Source organism: Oncorhynchus kisutch, linkage group LG29, assembly GCF_002021735.2.
Source record: "Oncorhynchus kisutch isolate 150728-3 linkage group LG29, Okis_V2, whole genome shotgun sequence".
Taxonomy (NCBI): domain Eukaryota; kingdom Metazoa; phylum Chordata; class Actinopteri; order Salmoniformes; family Salmonidae; genus Oncorhynchus; species Oncorhynchus kisutch.
In genome coordinates this window covers 9,026,597-9,032,391 of record NC_034202.2, presented here as the reverse complement: position 1 = coordinate 9,032,391, position 5,795 = coordinate 9,026,597, and the positions used below count along the sequence as shown (strand labels likewise).

The 5,795-nt window shown below is 43.0% G+C and overlaps 1 long non-coding RNA gene across 1 annotated transcript; it reads right to left on the bottom strand.

Moving 5' to 3' along the window:
- Positions 1 to 1,410: 1,410 nt before the first annotated feature.
- On the bottom strand, positions 1,411 to 4,068 carry LOC116358284 (uncharacterized). The gene is made up of 2 exons (XR_004206159.1): positions 4,017 to 4,068; positions 1,411 to 3,775 (listed from the first exon to the last, which is right to left on the bottom strand). It is a non-coding gene; the product is annotated as an uncharacterized LOC116358284 (long non-coding RNA).
- Between the last annotated feature and the right edge of the window lie 1,727 nt (positions 4,069 to 5,795).

Sequence of the window (5,795 nt, the reverse complement as noted above, 5' to 3'; positions counted from 1 at the left end):
GACTGAGGAGTTTGTCAGGATGAAAATAAAAATGAAAGGATCAAAGCCTCGGCAAAAAGTTAGACAAAAACCTAACCTTGGGATGGAATTAAACATTTTCAGCAGGACAATTCCACATTTGAATGCCAAAGACACACCAGAATGACTTTCCAAGAGGCGTTAAGTGTTCCCGAGTGGTTAGGATATTGCTGTCCACAAATGACGCCCAACCAAATTTACTGAGCTTGAGCAATTGTGAAGAAAAAAAAACATAGATATATGGATAGATATAACTTAGATATAAGTTGTGCAAAGTTGTTAGAATCTTATGCAAAATTTCACAGCTGTAATGGCTGCCAAAGGTGCTTCCAACAAGTATTAACTCTGGGGTGTGAAGATATTCGCAATCAAGGCGTGTTATTTTTTCTTATTAATTATGAAATTATCTATATACTGTACATATATTATCATCAGTTTGAAAACGTGGAGGAGATTGTGTAGATCTATAGGGGGAAAAAAACTATGTAATCCCTTTTTAGATTACATTTTTAGCAGCAAAATGTGAAGACTCTACACACCCCCTTGCACACTTTCACTAGGCACTGTTGCTGCTGTCACGTACTAAACACAGCTGAGGTAAGGATCTCTTTAATGTTGCCTGAAACACAACTCGCTAAGCACACTTCTATGTTATTCATCACATCAACACATGCCATGTGAGTCGACAACGTTCTGTAGCCTCCTACTTTCTAAGTGTATTAGACGGAAGCCACCAGACTGCCAAGAGGTCTGGACCTTTATGGCACAGGAGGTTGTGTGTGTGGGCCCTCTAACCATGCTCTCCTGAAATTTCCTCTGTGACTAGATCCCTCAGGATCCTGTCCAAGGCCGCATTTAGGGCTCTATTCAATCCGTATCGTGAAAGTTCAGCGTTTCAGCGTGATTGAAATTTAAAGACAATGTTCCCCCGTTAGCGAGACTGCATTTACGGTCAACGCTGCATATGTCTTTTCAATCGAATACAAATTTATACCGCGCTGACGCGTTACAGATTGAATAGAGTCCTTAGTGTGTGTGGTCTCGAGACCAAGAGCTCAAAATGAAGACTTGATCATTTTTCGGTCCACACAAGAACAGCACTAGAGCCAGTTATGTTGCTCACTTTGAGGACTGTATTCGTTTTTGTTTTGAACATGAGTACGTTCCTGTTGATTTCTATTGCTTTTAGCTTTGTCTTTCTTCTCATCGCAGTTTCACGTTTCCATTACGTCGTGATAGTCTTCTCTTTTCCTCTCTCTACGGAACGATGTAAAAGTTGTGTGGTGTCTGAGCACAAAACACGAGAATGGCACGTCTTTGTGTGTGACTACGTGTGTGTGGTTCAAAGACAAACATTTTAAGATCAGAAAAACAAAGAAAAATGACAACACAGAACTCTCAATCTTTATGGGTAACACAAACATAAGCTCAAACACAAGCTCACACACATATACATATTGTCCTTTCAAAGAGGGAGCATCCTTAATTGTTGTGTGTATGAGTGCATGAGTGTGTTTGTGTGTATGTGTGAGTAAGTGAGCGTGTGTTTGTATCTGTGTGTGCACTTGCATGTGTTCATTCCTGTTGTCCTTCACTCTGTTGTCCTTCTACGTCCTTGAAGGTGTTTTCCTGAGTAGGCGATAGGGCCCTGGTCTGCTGGGGTTTCTAAACCAATTCTTTCTGATTAAAACAAATTACCCTGTTACTGTGGTTATCGAGGGGAAGTGCTGCTCCGGGGTCCGCTGTGATAAGTTTAAATGTCAACCCACATCACCATGAAAACTAATGAAGGATAGAACAAGGTCTGGGAGCCTGGGACTGCCCTCTACATGCAAAGTGCACACATGCAAGTACTCAGGAAGAGCATCAAAATCATGAATACATCTAAATTCCAATATAGATCAATCAAAATCTGTGTAGAATGGTCTGTGTAATCAAATAGACATTCTCATTCAAAGCCATGCAGGTCTGTCCTGTCCTTTCTAAGACTTACTTGCCCATTCTATGGGAAACCCACTTAACAGAAAGTCCTTACCCAACCTCAGGTCAGGTCTTACAGTTAGCTGATGTAACATTACAGGCCGAATGCAGCCATTTTTTTTATTATCTCAAAATCAAATCATTTCTGAATTAAAATGATCAAAAAGAAACCAAAATAGCATCTTAGCAAAGGGCAATTTCTAAAGCAAGAATTTAACTAGGACTGCCTGGGTGTGGGGAGGTGAAACCTGAAAATGACCTGTTATTGGCAGAGAGGTTTGTAACGTCCTTTCTTATTGGTCTATTAACTAATTTAACGCCACCAGGCATGCAAGAACTCCATCCCACCACAACAGACTGAAAAGCTACTACGCTAAAAGGGCATTATCATAATTTTCACAATTTCACAGTATTATTCCAACCTCAGTGTAGAAATATACATAAAACACAAGAAAATCACTTTGACTGCACTGGGCCTTTAAGAAGACCCATCAAATTGTGTTTCCCCCCCCCCTTTATTTAAGTTAATCTCAGAAAAGAAGTGGAACAATGAATGGGCTTTTCCTTCTGTCCAGTCCAGAATGAACTTCTGCACAGAGACGGTTTTCCCAATACCGGCGACTCCCTTTGTCAGCACAGTTCTGATTTGTTTGTCTTGTCTTGTTAAGGATTTAAAAGCTCATTTTTACTAGTAACCGTGTCGCTGGTTTCTTTGATGCTGCCTCAATCTGTCTCACTTGATGTTCATCGTCTACCTCTCCACTTTCCCCCTCTGTAACGTAGATCTCTGCCTCGATCTTATTTAGAAGTGTTGGGTTTCCTTGCTCAGCTGCTCCCTGAAACGCACGCAGAAACTTTGACAGATCACGGCAAAGTCATTTGAGTGACCAAACAATGCACAAAGGATGTTCATGTTCAGACCAAAACTCCATCCCACCGCAACAGGCTTGAATTTCAGGCTTTTCAACCAAATCTTACACTAAAATGGTATTGTCACAATTTTCACAGTATTATTCCAACTTCATAGTGTGGAAATATTTCTAAAACACATGGGCTGTATTACAATCACACAGAGGAAGGCAACACTATAGCATTTAGAGCCATGTTAGAGGCCATGCAGCCATACGGATTAAACAGGATGCTACTGTACAGTATCTCACTTTTAGTATTGAGCTACAGTGTCTCCGTGGGGTGGCTGACCCTATTTAGATCGGACTGCCCAGATACAGACCCCCACCGTGACTGGCCCAAGCTCAAGCAGGGAGGGCTGAGTGTGTATTTGTGTGCATGTGTTCTCAGTGCAGTGAATTCATTCAGGATGAACTTGGTGACTGCTAACTGTCGAGAATGATTCATCCAAAAAGTTCAGCGAGTTCTGAGAGCTGACGTTAATTCTGATTAAAGTTCCTACTTAAACAGCAGCTACTCTTTACGCAGGAAGATATCCACCATCTGTAAACCATCCGTCTAACGTTTACAGTGAAACATATGACCGCTAGCATTTGATCCTATGGTTTTATCAGGTCTTCCTACTATCAATCTCTCTTTTGATGTTACAATATGAATGCCATAATGCTGCTTCAGAATAGGCTCAACACGAGACAAGTGTTTCCATGTAATCTCACGTCATCTATGAGAATTGGATCCTTAACAGACAGACTGAGATGCACTCTGATTCATTATAATGGTCGGGAGCAGAATGAAGATGACTATCTCCCATGGCTGATGTCATGGAGATCTTCAGGACACTCCATTTTACTGTTCTCTTGGTAGTTCACTGGAAAGAGAGATAGAGGTAATTGTCAAAATAACGGAAACACTGGAAATACAAAGTATATTGAAAGCAGGTGCTATATAGAAAGCAGGCTGCTGAGTTATTGAGCAATTAACATCCCATCGTGCTTAGGGTCATGTATATAAAAATATTGAGCTGGCAATGACAATGTTCCCATCCACAGGGCATAAGTGGTCACTGAATGGTTTGATGAGCATGGAATTTAAAAAAAAATGTATTTCACCTTTATTTAACCAGGTAGGCTAGTTGAGAACAAGTTCTCATTTGCAACTGCGACCTGGCCAAGATAAAGCATAGCAGTGTGAGCATACAACAAAGAGTTACACATGGAGTAAACAATTAACAAGTCAATAACACAGTAGAAAACAAAGGGGGGGTCTATATACAATGTGTGCAAAAGGCATGAGGAGGTAGGCAAATAATTACAATTTTGCAGATTAACACTGGAGTGATAAATGATCAGATGGTCATGTACAGGTAGAGATATTGGTGTGCAGAAGAGCAGAAAAGTAAATAAATAAAAACAGTATGGGGATGAGGTAGGTGAAAAGGGTGGGCTATTTACCAATAGACTATGTACAGCTGCAGCGATCGGTTAGCTGCTCAGATAGCTGATGTTTGAAGTTGGTGAGGGAGATAAAAGTCTCCAACTTCAGCGATTTTTGCAATTCGTTCCAGTCACAGGCAGCAGAGTACTGGAACGAAAGGCGGCCAAATGAGGTGTTGGCTTTAGGGATGATCAGTGAGATACACCTGCTGGAGCGCGTGCTATGGATGGGTGTTGCCATTGTGACCAGTGAGCTGAGATAAGGCGGAGCTTTACCTAGCATGGACTTGTAGATGACCTGGAGCCAGTGGGTCTGGCGACGAATATGTAGCGAGGGCCAACCAACTAGAGCATACAAGTCGCAGTGGTGGGGGGTATAAGGTGCTTTAGTGACAAAACGGGTGGCACTGTGATAGACTGCATCCAGTTTGCTGAGTAGAGTGTTGGAAGCCATTTTGTAGATGACATCGCCGAAGTCGAGGATCGGTAGGATAGTCAGTTTTACTAGGGTAAGCTTGGCGGCGTGAGTGAAGGAGGCTTTGTTGCGGAATAGAAAGCCGACTCTTGATTTGATTTTCGATTGGAGATGTTTGATATGAGTCTGGAAGGAGAGTTTGCAGTCTAGCCAGACACCTAGGTACTTATAGACGTCCACATATTCTAGGTCGGAACCATCCAGGGTGGTGATGCTAGTCGGGCATGCGGGTGCAGGCAGCGACCGGTTGAAAAGCATGCATTTGGTTTTACTAGCGTTTAAGAGCAGTTGGAGGCCACGGAAGGAGTGTTGTATGGCATTGAAGCTTGTTTGGAGGTTAGATAGCACAGTGTCCAAAGACGGGCCGAAAGTATATAGAATGGTGTCGTCTGCGTAGAGGTGGATCAGGGAATCGCCCGCAGCAAGAGCAACATCATTGATATACACAGAGAAAAGAGTCGGCCCGAGAATTGAACCCTGTGGCACCCCCATAGAGACTGCCAGAGGACCGGACAGCATGCCCTCCGATTTGACACACTGAACTCTGTCTGCAAAGTAATTGGTGAACCAGGCAAGGCAGTCATCCGAAAAACCGAGGCTACTGAGTCTGCCGATAAGAATATGGTGATTGACAGAGTCGAAAGCCTTGGCAAGGTCGATGAAGACGGCTGCACAGTACTGTCTTTTATCGATGGCGGTTATGATATCGTTTAGTACCTTGAGTGTGGCTGAGGTGCACCCATGACCGGCTCGGAAACCAGATTGCACAGCGGAGAAGGTACGGTGGGATTCGAGATGGTCAGTGACCTGTTTGTTGACTTGGCTTTCGAAGACCTTAGATAGACAGGGCAGGATGGATATAGGTCTGTAACAGTTTGGGTCCAGGGTGTCTCCCCCTTTGAAGAGGGGGATGACTGCGGCAGCTTTCCAATCCTTGGGGATCTCAGACGAGATGAAAGAGAGGTTGAACAGGCTGGTAA